This window comes from Rhinatrema bivittatum, chromosome 4 (genome assembly GCF_901001135.1).
Source record: "Rhinatrema bivittatum chromosome 4, aRhiBiv1.1, whole genome shotgun sequence".
Taxonomy (NCBI): Eukaryota; Metazoa; Chordata; class Amphibia; order Gymnophiona; family Rhinatrematidae; genus Rhinatrema; species Rhinatrema bivittatum.
The window spans coordinates 150,311,923-150,332,976 of NC_042618.1; positions in this window are offsets into that span (position 1 = coordinate 150,311,923).

Genomic DNA, 21,054 nt, shown 5'->3' on the forward strand with positions numbered 1-21,054 from the left:
AAGGATTTTAGAAGTATTTTGTAATTGCACTTATAAATGTGTTTATACCATGCTTGCTCATACTTAAAAATGCAAAAGTGCACTTGCTACCCGGGAATAACTAAATATCTTTGTCTAAAGTGGCAGCATAAATGGCCAGTCGCTTTGTGACTGTGCTTGATATTAGTACCTAAGGATCATTTTGCTTCAATTGGAAGGCTCTTGTTCAGTAGGCAAGAAACCGTTTAGGAGAAAAGTAGGTTTCCGTCTGAGAGTTAACATCTTTCAAGTATAAGCCAGAGTCTTGATTGTACAGTACTCCCAGCTCTGCCAGAGGTGAGGCGTTTACCCAGGCACACACACACACACACACACACACACACACACACAGAGTTTTTCCTATATTTCAAATTTTTGACTGAAAACCAAAATCTGAAATAACTTTTTCTTTTCTTTTTCTTATTTATGCTTTATTAATTTTTTAACGAATTTATTTGCTTATTCGTTATTTTCTGTTTATTTACTTATTTTGTCTTTTTACCTTCAGAAGCACTTTGCGGATTTGTGCACAAGGGCATATTGATAAGAAGTGTCTTTGGTAAATCTTTGCTTTTCTGAATATTAAAATGATACAAATTCGGCAAATTTATTCTGTAGATGTATAGCTTTATCTACACCAAAACAGGCAGTGTAAACAGCACACACATATATTAAATATACAACAGAGGAATAATGTGTGTGTCAAACACTATACTGGTCAATATAGCTCTATACAGTAGATTTTTAATAAGTGCATACAAAACACAAATGTAGTACAAAATATATTCTTAAATATCCATTCATAGTGTATTTACACACACACACAAAGACACACATACATAAGAATAATCTCTAAAACAGTTGAAATCTCTTTATAAAGTATCTGCACCCTCCTCAGATGAAATGAAACTGAGGAGCAGAAGGAAGTTTTGCAGTGACACGTGGAGCGTTCTTAGAACATTGTGACTCAGACATTCCTCAATAGTTGTCCGTTCATAAGCCAAAACAAAGATACATTAGAATTATGTCTAAGATACAGGAATTTAGCATTTTAAGTATTTAATCTGTGAACTATACCTTATAACTACAAGATAGCATTTTATAGCATAATTATAACTATAGCTATAACTATAACTATACAATATCTAAATCACACATATGGATGGAATGCATATAAATAGAGAATGAGCTCTAATGAATATATGAGTGTGTATATAAATATAAATGTACACATTAATTTACACTATAAAATAGATTTGCACACATTCTATAGACTGATGGATAACAGGGATTTAGATGCGCACGGTGCACAGAGATTGACAGATACTGTTCACTTGGATTTAACAGAATAATTACATTTTTGCCTACAATCTAAACACACACACACACACACACACACACACACAATGCTGTTTCTAATTCGTTCTGATATCACGTGCAATTTTTTTCAAAGCAAAAAGAAAAAGTCAGTGATAGAGAGGGTACTTTATGATGTACTCCGAGGTCACGCCAAGAAATCATATCTTCTCTTCGGCGGTACAAGTGAATTGCACTTGCCAACATGCTTTGGGTTTTCTTATTTTATGTAATCATTCATTTTTTTAGAACAGAGTGAAATCAAAACATTTCAGTTCTAAAATAATCTATAGTAAAATATTTCCATAGCTCATACATGTTGCTTTTATATCCAGAAATGTATAATTTCCCACTTGACTGTATAGGCTGTATAACATTTGGCAGTGCATAGGTAAGCTTGGAGGATACAGTATATGTTGCATAAATTTTATTATAATGCTGCACCCTGCACATATCCCACACATAATTTATCGCTCTGCACTGGATACAATACATATTTTATGCAGGTCAATGAGCTATTCTTTATGCTGTATATACTGTATATAACTTATTTTATTATATTCTATACTGCACATATATCACTCGTGCAGCAATCAGGTACTGTACATATGCTGTACATCAATCATTTTGATACATTGTATGCTATCAATATACTATAGTATATATCTTTGGTGTATATTTTGTATGCATGTTATTAAAATATACTGTACATACATACATTCTGTATGCTTTGTTCTATGAATATAATATACACTGATATACTATTTATTGTGTATATATAATATAAATATCTACTTACACAGTTCACTGCAGTGCATATGTTGTATACATAAAACATTCAAATATTTATTCTATTATTTATGTATATATATATATATATATATATATTACATGTACATTGCAATACATTGTATACTGATTATAGTATATGAGATCACAGTATTATACTGTTCATATCTTTTAGCAGAAGTCACTGAAGTATGATATATATTGTATATAAATTAATGATCTGTACTGTAGACAAGTTAAAGCAATATATCATATATACCCTATATATGGGCTTATTGTAGCATTCCCTATACTTCACTAATGGTACTAGGCATGCAGTACACTATGCAGATTTTATACACATGTATTTTCAGTATACAGTATGTACAATGTATGTAAGGTCATGGTAGTATACAGTTTAATGGGACAATGTTGTCTGCCTGTATGACTGTAGTGTATATGTTGTGCATATTATGTACATTATTAAAACTTTGCTGTATATAAAGTGCATATACAATATGCCTGTCAGAGCAGTATTTCATATATTTATGTCTACATAGTGAAATACACTTATGGTCAATTCTAATTTTCTGAATAAAACAAGTCAACTAGGCTAGAAATTTAATGTTTTGGGAAGAGAAGCTTTCCCTTATTCTTTGTTCAAAGATGAAAAGGAAAACAGAAACATATATGAAAAATGTACTGTACATATACCTATGTTAAAGCAGCAGCCAAAAAAGCCAATAGTAAGTTAGGGATAATTTAAAAAGGCATTGATGACATATCTGAAGATAATATCATGCTTCTTCTATGTGAAGCTCTGGCGTGACCACACTAGGAGTACTGCATGCAGTTCTGTTCACCGGGTCTGAAAAAGGATGTGGCCGACCTCAAGAAGGGGCAGAGAAGGGCAACTAGAATGGTGAGAGGACTGAGGCATCTTTTATTTGAAGAAAGGCTAAAAACGTTAGACCTTTTTAGCTTGGAAAGAAGAAGACTGAGGAGGAACATGATAGAAGTCTACAAAATCATGAATGGAAAAGATTAAAGAACAAACCACCACAAGCAAGTGCTTATTTACCCTGTTTAAAAAAAAAATACTAGGAGCAGGGGGCCATCCAATGAAACTGTGTTTTAGCAATTTCAAGACAAACACAAGAAAATATTTCTTTAATCAGCAGGTAGTTAAATTGTGGAATCTGCTGCCACCGGATGTAGTTACAGCATGCAGCCTTAGCAGGGTCTGGATGTGTTCCTAGAACCCAAGGACAAACAGATACTAGAGTTTGGGTGCCCCTAGTTTGCTACATAATTATATATCTACAGGGAGCATTTTTAGATGCATTCTGGTCTGGGTGTGATGGGTGGTGGTTAGGTTAATAATAACTCTGGAGCCACTGTTGAAGACAGGGTGCTGGGTTAGATGGACCCTCAGTGTGACCAGACTTGGAGGTTCTTACCTTCATAGGTACTTCTTACATTTTAGGATATAATTATGAATTATTGCATTTCTTTACGTTTTTGTAAATAATAGCCGAATGAAGAGGGTAAGCTTAAACGAGATGTTTCAGTTTAAAAAAAAAACCAAACAAACCCAGTTCTGATCCAGAGACTAGTGTTCACCATAGAAGTGTCACTCCCACCTATGGCCCCCTCCCCCCCCCCCCCATCCTCCACATTTGAACTATATTAAACTAAATTGGGACTTTATAAGTGTTAATTTGGGATATATTCTGTAAGAGGGGCTTCTCGATATAGTGCATAGGTCACTGCGGTACAAAATAAGAAAAGCCTATTATACTGAGTGCTGGTACCGCAAGCATATCAGCTTCATGGTGCAGTGCAGGCACATGAAACCAACCTGCTTCCCTTCACCAGTCGATGGAGGGAAATCGTATGTTATGCTTTCTTTCCTAGATTTGTTGTCTAAGTAAAAATGAAATTGTAATTCATCTTTAAAATTTAAAAGCAAACGGTACTCGAGAAAATATTAAATGTCTCGAGCGTGGGGTATAACAACGGTTTTTATATTGTGTGCATCCTGCAAACAGGGCCGTGCAGTCTGGACACCCCCAGTGTATAGATGTGATGAAGCCTCTCTTTCTCATCTAACTATTTATGTATCTGTCTGCTGTATCTGATACTCTAGAGCTGATTGTCTTTAAAAAGCATTTCTCTCTATGCTACATTCAGTGTGCCATTATGGCTTCCTAACCTCTTGATGCAGAGAAGATGAGTCTCAGACTTTCACATTCATGTATATGAAAAATAAAAAAAATGTTGCAATAGATCTGTTTTGAAAAGTTATTTTATATGATTTCTAAAGTCTATTTTGAAGACAGTGCTGTCTATAATACGATATGTCTACTATACGAACTTAAAGTATATACAAGCACTAGTGTTACTAAGGTATTAGATTTATAGTCACTTTTTCTAGATTATAGATATATTTAGATCATGTGCAGGGGTTAAATCTTTATAAAGTTGCTTCATCCAAAACAATTTATTATACACCTTATATAATATTTTAATATGAATTTATCATGTATTTTGAGACGTGATATTGACAACAGTTACAGAGAATGAAAACCTTCTTGCTCCTTAAATATTTCATTTTTTTTTACTTTCTAATTACATGTGTTGTCAATATCACGTCTCAAAATACATGATAAATGCATATTAAAATATTATGTAAGGCGTATAATAAATAGTTTGGATGAAGCAACTTTATAAAGATATAACGCCTGCAAATGACCTAAATCTATCTATCTATCTATCTATCTATCTATCTATCTATCAATCAAACTGAGCTAGATGCTTGACTCACAGTTTGTATCAGGGTAGGGGAGGAAGGGGGGCCTTGGGATTCTCCCTATGGTTCTCGCATTCTGTTTATTTACTTATTTTAACAAATTTAGTTCCGGCCTATGCAACGATGTTGTGCATAGCGGATCACAGTTTAAAACATGGACATCAATATGCACACTTATCACTTAGACAAATGACAAGCAAAATATAAATAAACCGGCAAATTAGGTAGGTTTGCTTTCTTAATATAGTCTGCAGGACACATTGACAGGAACAACCAAACAAGGGTTACAGTTTCCAGCACTACAAACAATAGAAACTTTTCCTTGCGCTGTCACATTAAGAGAGAAGCTTGGACACTTAAAAAAAAAAAAAATCTAAGCATTCTTATCATCCAAACAATAATCTATTGCTTGCTTTTGCCTAAGAAGAATTGGAATGCATCAGTTATAAGAGAAGGGATATGTATTGTACTTTTTAAACCTTTCCAACTCTATTTCATAGTCCTCGCTTTCCTGCCTTTTGACTGATCCTGAGGAATTGCCTGATGAAGTCACTGGGTTTGTTTTTGTTTGTTTGTTTGTTTGTTTTATATTTCACAGAGCAGGTATCCAGAACCAAGGGTTGAGAAGGTAAAAAAAAGAAACGAGGAGCAGGAATGAGGACGAGATGCAGTTTGTCTGGTGGGAAATGTTCCTCCGAAGATTACATCCTCTTTCGCTTTTCTCTTTCCCTTTTTCTCCCACCACTCTGGCTCGTATTATCCCACTGCTTTCTGCACTTTCCGGCGGCTCCATAGACTCTTCTTCAATAGCTTCTGACCCCACACAATCCGTTTGATAACACTAAGAGATGTGGAAGAATTGGTCCTTAGGGTGGGAGGGGGGAGCGTTTTGTCAATCAAAGGGTGCCAGGCAGGCTGCAGCAATCCGTGCCAGCAGAGCTGTCTCCCCTAGCAGCCGGATTGCGGGGGCTGAGGACTCGGCAGTCCGCTTTTAAAGGGAGTGCAGGCTCTCCAGCTCCAACAATGTCTTTTTAAATGTGCTTCACCAAATGGAGAGACAATGCGCTGGTCCCGTAAGAGGCCTGGAGTGCTCGGGGAAAGCAGATATTTAATCCATTGCGCTGGGCAAGGAAAGCGAAAAAAAAAGCACAATTCAAGCCTTGCTTGGAAGTTTCAGCGTGGATTGAAGCTGTTGAGACTTTGATGTGCTGGAAATTTAAGATCTAGACGTGCAGGGTGCCATGGGGGTCTTAATGGTTTACTAGTGCCTTTACAGTAAGATGCTTGTGTTCTTCCGAGGACGGTGAAGCCACAGAAGCATTAAAACCGAAATTACAGTAAATCAGCAAGTGGTACATTTTGACATGTTTCAGGTACAGAAAGAGTCTCCTTGGTAGCTGTTTGCAGAGTTATAGTAGCCGAATGGATCTTGCATCTCTCATTTTTTGTGACCTTTTGGTCTCCCAAGCTCAGGCACCTCATCCGCTCTGTACGTTGCTCCAATAAAAAGGTGTCACAGACTCCAAAGAATATCAAAAGGAAATGGATCCTTAATCCTAACAACGAAAAAGATTGCCGATTTCTCTTAAAAATAAGAGAACAAACTAGATGAAGATTTTAATTTTAGTGCAGTACAGTGATACTATTCAGGAGCAAAAGACTTTATTTTATTTTTTTGCCATAAATCCAGGAGACAGAGCGAGAGAGGGAGAGTGAGTCGCTATTGACATCTCAATTTTTTTTTCCCAGCATACAAGTAACGTCAAGAATTGAGCTTGAGCGACGATTTTTACTCACAACGAAATAGTTCTGTTTACTCAAAAATTACAATATTTTACCCCAAACCTTTTTTTAATTAATTGCTTTCAGCTACGTCAAAATAATAAATATATAATCCAATTTTTAATCAAATAATGAATCCTGTATACGCAAGCATTCGCCCATATTTAGCTTGCCAACATATTAAAATCTATCTCTGTCGACGTGGTTCAGTTTATAAACACAATTAAAAAAAAAAAACTAAGACAACCTAAGAACTCTGAGATACAAGCCATCATGAAAAAAATGAAACCTACTTCTCATCCTGCGGACCACATACCCACCAAACTACTTCTATCTATCCCAGACACCATAGCCTCATCATTGACAGACATCATCAACTGCTCTCTCGCCCAAGGAACCTTCCCAGACGATCTTAAAATGGCTTCAATCACTCCTCTCCTAAAGAAACCTAACCTTGACCCGAAGGACCCCAACAACTTCCGTCCCATAGCTAATCTCCCTTTCATCGCTAAGATCATGGAAAAACTAGTGAACACTCAACTATCAGACTTCATTGAAGACAACAATATTCTCTGCGCTCCACAACACAGATTCCGTAAAAACCGAGGTACAGAATCCCTCCTCACCTCTCTGACAGACTATATCATAATGGGCCTCGACAAAGGTCAATCATTCCTACTAATCCTGTTAGACCTATCCGCAGCATTCGACACGGTCAATCACGCCATCCTCCTAAACCAACTATCGTCCATAGGAATCAGCGGCACCGTACTATCATGGTTCAAAACCTTTCTCAACAACAGAGGTTACAAAGTTAAACTACAAAACAAGGAATCTTCAAGATTTGACTCTACCATAGGAGTCCCACAAGGTTCATCACTATCCCCAACTCTCTTCAATATTTACCTTCTTCCTCTTTGCCATCTTCTCACCAACCTCAACCTAAAGTATTTTCTATACGCAGATGATATTCAAATTATCATCCCCATCAAGGACACATACTCTAAAACTCTTGAATTCTGGGAATCGTGCCATCAAAAAATCAAACAACTACTCAACAACCTAAACCTCATCCTAAATTCCTCCAAGACTGAAATCCTACTCATCTCGCCTGAGAATAGCATTCCTAACAATAATCTTCCTACCAACCTACCCACCACACAAGTTAGAGACTTAGGAGTGATCATAGACAACCGGCTGAACTTCAAGGCTCACATCAACAAAACAACCAAAGACTGTTTCTTCAAACTCCAGGTACTAAAAAGAATTAGACCCCTTTTCCATGCTCACGACTTCAGAACGATCATCCAAGCAATCATTTTCTCGAAACTAGATTATTGCAATTCTCTATTGCTAGGTCTTCCTTCATCCTACTCCAAACCGTTGCAGATGGTTCAAAACTCAGCAGCCAGACTACTAACAGGCGCCAGGAGAAGAGATCATATATCGCCCATACTGAAAGAGCTTCACTGGCTACCCGTACACTTCCGAATTTTGTACAAAGCCATATCCATCATATTCAAAACAATACATCAACTCACCACCCTTGATCTGCAAATCCCAATCCAAATTTACAACTCCTCAAGACCAACCAGAGACGCTTACAGAGGCTCACTCCTAGCACCCCCTGCGAAAACGACCAGACACGCTACCCTAAGAGATCGTGCCACTTCCACAGCTGGTCCCCTCATTTGGAACTCCATTCCTTCAGATCTCAGACAGGAGCCCTGCCTCCTAACTTTTAGAAACAAACTTAAGACTTGGCTTTTCAAGCAAGCTTTCCCGGACACAATCTAACGACCCCACTATCACCTCCTCAAAACTACCAGCCTTCAACCATGCATTGTATATAGCACTTAATTTGTATATTGTTTAACCGCTACTACTCTATCCTTTCTCTTCCTCCTTCTCCCAGTTCTGCTACCCCTGTTATATGTAACTGCACCTTCTGACACACAGTTCCAGTTTGATGTATATACTGCACCCCTGTTTTATGTAAACCAGCAAGATATGTTGTCATGATTGCCGATATATAAAAACCTTAAATAAATAAAATAAAATAAATAAAAACTCTATTTAAAAAAAAATCAAAAACAGATTTGCCCATTCCAACTTCGTTTAAAATAAAGGCAGCAAATAAGAACTGAAAATGTAAAGCTGGCTCGCAGAAACATATGTAAGAGCGCATTTCTAGAGAATGTGGATTTAAGGACGTTTCATACCTAAGGATGTATACATCTTTAGCACGAAATATAAATATACAGAATGTTGGTTTTTTTTTTAAAAAAGATTACAGGTGTATAGGTGTATATATCTCCTTATTTAATTTACGGGACAAGCTAATATCGACCTAATCTATTAGTTGGCAATGCCAAAGGGTGTTTTACTAAAATAGTATCTAAGAAACATGCCCAGCAGATGGACTGAGCAGTACACTGGGCATAAGTGGATTTGTTCTGGCACTTCCTTTATACAGGGAAAGCAGAATAATCACTAATCAGGCACTTCCTTAAATAGCAGGGCTCAGGACTCAAGGCATACCTAGCTTTCTATTACTTTTGCGGTATTGCTCGTTTCTATTCTATTTTTTAGTAACGTATTTCATGGTTGTACTGATATCTTTGAACTTTTCCATCCTGATAATGTTAACAGTTATGACCTCTGCCTAAATCATGTCAATTTCATTATTAAAAAAAAAAACAAAGTTTTGAAAGACTTGAGTGTTTTCTGCTCCTCCTGCAAATGTGTGTGACCAGAGGTTAACGTAAGATAATTGTGTTCTGCTATAAGATTTGTTTCTACATTGCTTATCATAATAAAGTAATCATTTCGTTCCGAAGGGCTGTTAGTCATTAAAGTATTAATTACGTTTGTCACAGTTTAATAGTCTAGCACGCTGGGAAGGTATCCAGCTCTGAAAGCAATTTTGAAGTACTAAGAACTGTATTAACTGCTTCGCTGAAATTTATTTTAAACAACAATCGAGTACGGCCTATAATAGCTTTAGCTCTCCGCAAGTTGCTGCTTGCAAACAAAAAAATAAAATGAAAGTTGCATTTTTCAAGACGCTTTCTCATTCCTGCAGTGCTGAGGAAGACTCATGTGCAACGTAATCACTCGACCGCAGATAGTGGTGGGTACAAACGAACGGTGGTGATTGATACATTTCAAACTTTGCGAGAAGAGGGGATAAAGTAAGTTTTGTTATCTTATATGTACCCGAACTGCATGGACAGACGTGGAAACAGCACTGGTTGAGAATTTCTCTAACAGGATTGACGGGGAATGGAAGAGTGTTGCGATCCACAGCGGCCTCTAGCGTTGATCTTGATAAATGCAACCCAATGCCAAGCTTCGGGAGCCTGACCTGTGTGCTTCAAACAGCCTTCTCATGGAAAATCTCCCCTGTGGTTTACAAGCACAACTGAAATCTTGACACAGTTCTAACCAAATCAGTAAACAGTTTGAATGAGTTCCTAATGGTTTACAGTATTTAGAATGCTCGACACTTAAGATGCCATATTCAACATTAAAATGTATTTAGGGGGATGCAGGGATTTATTATGGTTGCACCTTTACAGGTGAATTTTGTAAAACTTATATGGGGTTTGTGGAACTAAAATTGGCATATATGTGTAAGTAGCTTTGTGCAGGACAACCACATTTTCAGAAGGTCACAAGATCAGGTGTACATCTGCTGCTGTCTACAGAGAAAGATGGTCTTTGGGGGGTACTGTGAGGGCATTTCAGGGTGGGGAAAGAAAGTACATAAAAACTCATGTGTTTTGCAAGTGGAGTAAGCACATATGTCATCAAAGACTGGTGCATGCTTTTACACCTGCTAATCATAGAAATTAAAAGTTGTTGTTTTTTTATCTGCAGCTTTTTGGGGAGAGGCATTCTAGGGTGTGGGTGAACTGCTGGAGGGTCAGGATCAAAAGGTGGAGGGATAGGTGAACTAGTGGAGGTCTTGGCAGGGACAGGATTGGAAAGTGGGGGATGGGAGACCATGAAGATCAGATAGTGGTAGTAGTCCATCTACCCCCCTTCCAGAGACCCAGAGTGCCATAGCAGTGCCATTTTGAGGTGGTTCAGATCTTCAGACGGGACGACTGGAGAAGGTTCCTCCTTGGCACAGTTGCACTTCTCTTTGGCCTGGGTATTTGATGCCTTAAAATTTTGGCATCGTAGGCAATTGCCTATGCTGCCAATGCCTAAATCTGGGCCTGGGTCTTGGCAAACTGGCGCTTGGAAGTGCATGCAACAAGTAAGTATTTTCATATACGGGATAAACCCATACATCAGCCATCTTTATAAGCTTGCCTCTGTGCATAAACTGAGTTATTATGCACACATTACAACCATTTTGTGCATAAAAAAGTGCTAATTTTTATAGAACAGGTATACAAACTGTGTAGATCCCTTCATAAAAATATGTGTGCATGCAGAAACATATGAGATATGTGGTATTTTAGAACCATGGGGTTCCCACTGCTTAGTTTATAAGATACAGGCATAACTTTAGGTGCATCTGTTTATGCGTGTTGCGCGCCCCGTCCGTGCTTGGCCCACGCATGGGCCTGCTCACCTTTCCAACTCCACTGCAGGTCCTGGGTCGGCCTCCCTGGCAGCAGTTGCATGCTCCTCCAGGCCTCGGCGACCCACGGCTGCAGTCGCCGGGCCTTCCTCAGCGCACCAAGCATCACGGCAGGGCTCGGTGTCCTCCGTGGCGTCGGCCCTGCCCCTAGGCACGCGCGCGCGGACCACCCAGTCCCTTATAGGGCCAGGGGCGGGTCCAAGCTCTGCGGCGCGCCCTGATTGAACGTACTATAAAAGGAAGTGCCTGCCTGCACTTTCTTGCCTTAGCAATCGGGTCGACACCGTGTGTGTACTAGTTTGCCTCCGTGTCTCATCGCTTGTTCCAGCCTTGTTCCAGTCATGTCCCAGCGTTCTCGTGTTCCAGTGTCCTCGTGTTCCAGCGTCTGTCTGTTCCTGCGTTCCCCCAGGTAGTACCTCTTGGACTGACTCTCTGGTAGTGACTTTTGCCTGCCTCCTTGACCTGATCTCCCTCACTGGGAAGATTGACCACTGACTCCGGCAACGGCACCTAGAAGTAAAGGCCTCTCGATCTCCTACTCCACGCCCAACACGTGCTGGAAGTCCTTCATTCAAGGCTTCCTTGGCACCACCACCTCCTGCTGAAGAACTCCTGCAGGTTAACCGTGGGCAACTGTCTTCGACTGAACGTCTGTGTCGGAAACAGGAAGGGCTCTACCTTTACTGTAGTGCCTCTGGACATCTTTGTCAGTCTTGCCCGGTTCGACCGGGAAACTGCAATGCCTGAGCCCGGCGGAGGTCCCGAGCTTGGGCGCTACTGTCACCGGCCCCCAACTTCTACTTCCAGTCTCCCTTGGCATCAAGTCTCACTCCTTTGCCACCACTGCCCTTGTCGACACAGGGGCAAGTGGCAGCTTCATCATGGATGACATTGTCAAGCTCCTGAACATCCCTCTACTGCCACTAGAAGTGAGCCTCCACATTGAATTCATCCAAGGGGAACACCTTCCAGGACTCATCACCCACCGAACAGTGGCTGTCTGCCTTACTGTGGGCACTCTCCATGAGGAGGAGATGTCCTTCTATGTGCTGAAATGTTAAACACACCCTGTCATCCTGGGGCTGCCCTGGCTTCAGGTCCACGGACCTCAATTCGATTGGCATTCCCTGCAGTTGGTACAATGGGGCTCCAAATGCCAGAAGACCTGTCTACGACAAGTATCTCCAGTGGTAACCATCCTGAAGTCCACCACCCTTACTGGGTTGCCTACCCAGTACGCCGAGTTTGAAGATGTCTTCTCAAAGCAGAAGACAGACACGTTACCTCCACTGCACAAACTGAATTTCCCTATAGAACTTCTTCCGGGCATGACGCCTCCTAAGGACAGAACCTACCCATTGTCTCATCCAGAAACCCTCGCCATGTCCGAGTATATTAAAGAAAACCTAGAAAAAGGGCTCATCAGACCCTCCTACTCTCCTGCTGGAGCGGGCTTTTTCTTCATCAAGAAAAAGGAAGGAGGACTACTACCCTGTATTGATTATAGAGGGCTTAATGCCATCACCCGAAAAGACCGATACCCATTACCCCTCAGCGAGCTGTTTGATCGCCTCCAAGGGGCTCGGATCTTTACCAAGTTGGATCTGAAGGGTGTGTACAATTTGGTATGTATCCAACCGGAAGATATCTGGAAGACAGCATTCAACACTAGGGATGATCACTACTAGTACATCGTGATGCCCTTCGGCCTATGTAACGCCCCTGCTGTCTTTCAACGTCTCATGAACAAAATCCTCCGAGATCTCCTATATTCCTTTCTAGTCATATACCTGGACGACATCCTGATCTTCTCGAAAGATCTAGAATCACATCGTGATCACATCGTGATCATGTCAAGACAGTACTTCAATGCCTAAGAGAGAACCAACTCTACACCAAACTGGAAAAATGCATCTTTGAGCAAAACCACCTACCCTTCCCAGGGTATATCATCTCCGACAGAGGATTTTCTATGGATCCAGAAAAACATCAAGGTATCCGAGACTGGCCCCAGCCAGTTGGCCTCCGTGCTTTGCAATGCTTCCTTGGCTTTATGAACTATTGTAGAAGCTTTATTGCTAATTACTCTACCCTAGCCGCTCTGCTCACCGCCATGACAAAGAAAGGGGCTAACACCCATGTGTGGACTCCCAAAGCACAAGTCACCTTTCAAATGCTAAAAGAAGCATTCTGCTCCAGTCCTTGCCTACAACATCTAGACCCTAGATGCCCATTCATCGTAGAAGATGATGCATCTGCTATTGGAGCTGGGGCATTGTTAAGTCAATTTTCTCCTAAGGGTACACTGATACCATGCTTGTTCTATTCGCACAAATTCTCGTCTACAGAACAGAACTATACAGTCGGAGATCGGGAACTCCTAGCGGTCAAATTGGCCCTCCAAAAGTGGCACCCCTGGTTGGAAGGGGCACAACACAAATTTACCATTTTCACCGATCATAAGAATCTCAAACACCTAAAAGATTGTTTAATGTAACGCCCCCCGGCAACAGTTGTGTTAAATGGAAACTGACTTGATTTGATATATATATATCAAGAAAGTCGGTATATAAAAACCCTAAATAAATAAATAACTCCTGAATCCAAGGCAAGCCTGATGGGTGCTATTCTTCGAGAGATTTAATTTTGAACTGTGCTACCAACCGATCTCGAAAAACCTCCGCGCAGATGCGGTCTCCAGATCCTTTGAACCCGAAGACATTCCCGGTGTCCCAAGACATATCAGTGACCCTGCCTGTGTATTCCTCGCAGTGACCACCATGGTCCCTGCCGGAAAAACTGTCGTTTCACATAGATTACGTGAGCGGGTTCTCAAATGGACCCATGATTCTAAGTTGGCTGGACATCCAGGCCGTACCAGAACCCTCGAGATATTGTGGAGATTCTACTGGTGGCCCAGTATGGTGCAAGACTCCTGCAACTATGTAGATTCATGCCCAGTCTGTGCCCAACAGAAATCCCCTACAGGGCGACCATAGGGCCTCCTCCAACTGCTTCCAGCTCCCACCAAACCTTTGTCAAGCATATCCATGGATTTCATCACAGACCTTCCACCATCACAGAACAATACCGTGATCTGGGTTATCATTGACCGTTTCTCTGAAATGGGTCACATCATTCCCCTGCGAAGCCTTCCATCGGCCCCAGAATTGGCTAAATTTCATTCTACATGTATGCCGATGACATCCAGTTCATCATCCCAATTTCCAATACACTAGAAGAAGCTCTCTCCACAGCAGCAAACCACCTAACCGCAATAAGAAACATGCTCAACAAACTAAAGCTGTGCTTGAACATGAATAAAACCGAATGCATCCTCATAGGAAGAAATCTCCCAGATCAAACTATCACTACACACTCCCTCACTATCGACAACATCAGCATCCAGATAAAAAACAACTCTAAGAACCTCGGAATATGGATCGACAAAGACCTCAACTTAAAAAAGAGCATCGCTACCAAAACCAAAGAAGGATTCCACAAACTGCAAATCCTAAAACATCTAAAACCTCTCCTCCACTATCAGGAATTCCGAACAGTACTTCAATCGCTTATCTTCAGCAGCCTTGACTACTGCAATTTGCTCCTGTTAGGTCTTCCCAAATCGTATCTAAAACCTCTACAATCACTACAAAACGCCGCAGCCAGAGTCCTAACCGGCAAAAAAAAATCTGATCACATCATCCCTGTGCTGAGATGTCTTCACTGGCTCCCAATCGACCAGAGAATCCAATTCAAAACCCTCAAACTAGTGCACAGCGGTCTACACAAAACAGAAAACAACGCTCTCTACAACTTGATACATCAACACAAACCTCAGAGACACACCAGAACTTCCAGCAAACTACTCCTGGATATTCCAACACTTCCAGCTGCCAAACTCACGTGCACAAGAAACAGAGCATTCTCAATTGCAGGGCCACACTTATGGAACTCCCTACCACAATACCTAAGCGCAATATCAGACAACAGATCCTTTAAAAAAGAACTCAAAACCTGGCTCTTCAGCAAAACATTCAGAGATGGCGTAGGCTAACTTCATAAAAAAAATACAACAGCGCCGCAGTAATCTGAGCACTCCATTCCCTACTACCCCACCCTCCCGCCTGACCCCCCCCCTTACCCCCTCCCCAACTTCTCTTCGCTAGAAGTTCCCTCCCCATATATTCTTGTGCATAGTTATTTATTTTTGTTTTACATATGCTTCCGAGCTAGTAATGCTCTAATGTTTTTATGACCTGACCTTGTTCATTCAGTTAATTCCAGTTATAGATTATTTACCCGTTCAGTTGATGTATTCTATACCGTTATATGTAACAATTTGTTCGATTGTAAACCGGGGTGAAGGCTAACCGCTAAACCTCGGTATAGAAAAACCTCGAAATAAATAAATAAATAAATAAATAAATAAATAAATAAAATAAAATAAATAAATTGTTTCTAAAGCATATCTTTCACCTCCATGGTCTCCCAAAAGAGATTATCTCAGACCGAGGACCACATTTCGCTGCAAGGTACTGGCGCTCTTTATGTAAAAAGTTCAACATCACCTTGAATTTTACGTCGGCCTATCACCCCCAGGCCAACGGCCAAGCAGAAAGAACCAACCGGACCCTGAAGACTTTTCTCTGCTCATATGTGAACGACCAACAGGACAATTGGTCCGACCTGCTACCTTGGGCAGAATTGTCGCATAATTTATTAAGAGAATAAAGTTAACACACATTTGTTATTCATTATTTGACATAATTGGCAATCATCCCCTCCCCCTTTTTTCTTTACCTACTTCTCTTCCCCTTCCCTCCCCCCCCCTTTTTTACTCTCCCTGTTAATATTCATTCTTTACAGTTTAAATATGGCACTTAGGTCAAATTAAATTTTGATTAATGGTATTTACTGTCATTGTATGTTTGCTATTTTATTTACATTTTAATTTATTTATTATTTTATTATTTTATTTTTACACTGTGTATGTTATATTGTAAACTGTTTTGACCAAATTCACTTTTGTAAAGGCGGTATATAAACAATTTTTAAATAAAATAAATAAATAAATAAATAATACCCACGTTGCTGCTGCCACCGATGTATCACCATTTTCCGTGGTGTTTGGTCGACAACCACGTTTACCGCTGCCAGTACCCCTCTCTGTTCCCTCGCCAGCCACTCAGTTCATGGCCCACATCATTCGTCAGGTGTGGAACCAAGTCAAGGAACACCTCAATCAGGCCGCCAAATGTTCCAAACATACTTCAGATGCCCACAGACATCCCGCTCTACTCTTCCGTCCTGGCCAGAAAATGTGGCTAAGCACTCAACATATAAGACTGCAACTCCCTTCACACCGTCTGGCACCGAAGTTCATCGGCCCATTTCCAGTCCTACGGAGAGTGGGAGCAGTGTCCTACCAATTACAACTGCCATGTGCCATGGGTATTCAAAACACTTTCCATATTTCCCTGTTGAAGCTGCTAGTCCTATCCTGGCCCTCTCGAAGAGATCTGCCGCCACCTCGGATCTCCACAGAACCTGAAAAGACTCTCCAGATAAGAGAAGTCCTCGACGTCCGTCGGCGTCAAGGCAGATGGAAATACCTCTTATCCTGGGAGGGTTACGGGGCCGAGGAGAACTCGTGGGAACCTTCCCACAACATTCTTGACAAGGACCTCCTTAGAGCCTTCCACAGGGCTCACCCTGAAAAACCTCGCCCGCGTAGAGGGAGGCCTAGAAGGGGGGTACTGTTGCGTGCCCTGTCTACTCTTGGCCCGCGCACGGGCCTGCTCACCTTTCCAACTCCACAGCAGGCCTCGGCATCCCGCGGTGGCAGTCGCCAGGCCTTCCTCAGTGCACCAGCCCTCACGGTGGGGCTCGGCGTCCTCTGTGGCATCGGCCAAAGGCAGGTCCAAGCTCTGCGGCACGCCCTAATTGAACGTACTACAAAAGGAAGTGCCTGCCTGCACTTCCTTGCCTTGGCAATCCGGTCGACACCATGTGTGTACCAGTTTGCCTCCATGTCTCATCGCTTGTTCCAGTCTTGTCCTAGCGTCCTCGTGTTTCAGCGTCCTCATGTTCTAGCATCTGTCTGTTCCTGCGTTCCCCCAGGTAGTACCTCTTGGACTGACTCTCTGGTACTGACCTTTGCCTGCCTCATTGACTACGCTGATCGCTGCCCGGATTCTGACCTTTGCCTGCCTCCTTGACCATGCTGATCGCTGCCCGGATTCTGACCTTGCTTGCCTCCTTGACCACGTCTGACCTCTGGAACCTGACCCCTGCTTTGGCTGACTATTCTCGGACTGATCCTTGGAACTTGACCTCTGCTTTGGCTGACCACTCATGGACTGATCCTTGGAACTTGACCTCTGCTATCACTGACCACGCTTCCTTAATTCTGGCCCTGCTCCTAGCTTTGTCATCACAGTCACTGTACTGGCCTTCCTTGATCCCTCAGGCCTCTAGTCAAGACATCGACGGCGCACCCTTGTTCCTGGTGGGCACACCGCTATACTTCCTATCTGGGAGACCTTGTGAGGCCCAACTAAGTTCAAGCGGCCCGGGTCCCCAAAGGCTCCACCTGGGGGGACCGCGGGCTTCCAGTGGTGACGCTCCAGCTAGCCTCTGTCTCCTCCTGTGCTCCGCCACCTAGTGGCAGGTGCTTCCTGGGCCCAACCGGGGAGCCATCCTACACTGCTCCAGGACAAGGGTCCACCTCCAAGCGCAACAATGCCCATATGTACTGAGTTTTCCTTTTAGGCTTCTGAGATATTGTTTTCCTGTGGGGAGAAACTGCGGAACTTCTGCCAGCTCTATGTCATTAACAGTACATTATAGCCTAAATATACGTAGTGTGAAAACTGGATGGGCTAATGTCTTCTTTTTATCAAACTACATAACTAAGAAACAAGATTCCTAAAGAAACATGGAAGATGGCAGCAGAAAGGGATTATTTGCACCTGTCTGTCACAGGTTTTACTTATCAGTGAATTTCTCCCTCCTCCGCCTCCCCATATCTCCCCGTCTACTGCTAAGAGCTCTTTCTGTCTTTCCCATGCATGCTTGAATTCAGATACTGTTTTGGTTCCTATGACTTCTAGTGGAAATTTTTTCCAGGTGTCCAGCACCCTTTCAGTGAAAAAGCATATTTGAACATGCCTTCCCTCAGCATCATATGATGTCCGCTTGTCCCTGAGCTTTTCATTCTGCAGGAAATGCTTCTTTTTAGTTCTTTATTGAATTTTATTAGATATTTGAATGCTTATATAATTTCATAGCTCCCCTTTCCCTTTTGTTTTTTCTAGAGAGCACCCCTTTAACTCCTTCACTTTATGTATGGCTTACTGTGCAGGGCATGCTCCATTTGGTGGCCCTCCTTTAAATTGTCTCTACCTTCTCAATGGCCTTTTCTAGATGTGGTCTTCAGAACTGCACACAGTTCTCAAGGTGAGATCTCACCTGAGAGGTGATATTGCATCCCTAGTTCTACTACTAGGTCTTTTTCTATACCAGGTATACTATTAGTTTTTCCAACTGCTTTCTTATTCTGACTAGCTACCATGAGGTCATCAGAGATAATGGTCCTCATGTCTTTTTCCTTTTTTATGAATGCTAATTCTTCTCTTTACTTTATTGGCCCTTCTCTTCAGGTCATTGATCCATGAATTTCTGGGTCCCAAATGTATGGTTATATACTGTATATAATATTAAACTTAGTTTGATCATCTTTTCAAGTTTTTAACATCATCTGTCATCTTATTTATCCCTTCTGGCATATCTACTCAGTTGCAAATTTTCATATCATCTGCAAAGAGGCATACTTTCCCCTTCTAACCCTTCCCGAATATCTTATATAAAGACATTGAAGAGGCCTAGACATAGCATTGATCCTTGTGGCACCGTGCTGGTCAGATTCCATTTACCCATGTGGATCCCATTCACTACCAGTCTCTGAATCCTGTTACTCAACAAATATTTACACCCGATTAATATTTTTTGTTCCAACTCCCAACTGACTAGGTTGCTCATTAGTCTTTCATATGGGACAGTATGGAAGGCTATACTGAATTCCAACAGGCCCAACTACTGCAACTTCAAACCCCCCACCCTCATCCCCACTTTGATCTACAGTTCTGGTCCTTCATCAAATAAATACATCAAATTCGTTTGGCAAGATTTTCCCTTTGTGAAAATGCTTACCTTCTAGCTCCTTCTCAATGTACATCCCTATGGGGAAGCACCTTGAGGAGGAGCTAGAAAGCTGGAAGAAGATGGGCAACGTAGAACAGTGGGCTAAATTAAAAGGAGCTATAACAAGGGCAACAAATCTTTATATAAGAAAAGTAAATAAAAGTAAGAGGAAAGGAAACTGATATGGTTCTCTAAAGAGATAGCTGAAAAAATAAAGGCAAAAGGATGAGCATTCACAAAGTACTAAGAAACTCAACAAGAGGAGCACAGGAGAGAATATCTGGTGAAGCTGAAAGAGACAAGACAAAACTGGCAAAAGGTTGAGTGGAAAAAAGGATTGCCAAAGAGATAAAGCAAGAGGACAAAACATTTTTCAGATATATCAGAGAAAGGAGATATTGTAAGACTGAAAGGAGATAAGTCATTGTGTGGAGAACAATGAAGAAAAAGCAGAAACATTAAACAAACACTTCAGTTTGGTGTTCACTAAAGAAAACCTTGGAGAAGGATCATTGCTGGATGGTAAGAGCATGGATGAGAGCGAGATAGATACAGAAGAGAGTGTTTAGGTGGAACTATCAAAACTGAAAGAGCACAAGGCCGATGGGCCAGATGGGTACATCACAGAATACTGAGGGATCTCAGAGAGGTGCTGGTGGGTCATTTAACCCACTGCATTGCATGACCCGCCAGCATTGCATTTCCTTCAGAAGCATTTCCTTTAGTTTTCCCACCAACGAGGTAAGACTAACTGGCCTGTAGTTTGCAAGCTCTTCCTTACTACCATTTTTGTGAAGTGAGACCACAACTGCCCTTCTTTAATCTTGTGGCACCATTTCTGTTTCCAAGGTTTACTGCCCTTCACCAATTTCTCTTAATTGATCCTTGGAAACAGGAATGGTGCTGCAAGATTGGAGAAGGGCAATTGTGGTCTTGCTTCATAAAGCAGGGAGGAGCCTGGAAACTTCAAGCTGTTTAGTCTTACCTTGGTGTTGGAAAACTAAAGAGATGCTTCTGAAGGAAAGGATAGTGAACTATCTGCAATGCAGTAGGCTGCATGATCCAGGACAATGTGGTTTACCACAGGAAGATCATGTAAGACAAACATGATTGACTTTTTTGATTGCGTGACTAGAGAATTAGACAAAGAATGAGCAGTTGATGTGATTTATCTGGATTTCAACAAAGCTTTTGATATTGTCCTGCACAGGAGGCTCATGAACAAATTGAAAAGCCTTAGAATGGTTGTGGAAAGAATCAGAAATTGGTTGACTGACAGACAACAGCAAGGAGTTATAAATAGAACCTACTCAGAGGAGGGAAGCGTGATAAGTGGAGTGCCTCAATAATTGGTTCTGGAACTAGCTGTTTTTACTATCTTTGTAAGCGATATTGTGGAAGAGTTAGAATGAAAAGTATATCTTTTTTGCAGATTATGCTAAGATTTGCAAAAGAGTAGACACATCTAAAGAGTAGAGAAAATGAAAAACATCTGGCAACTAGGATTCAGTGCCAA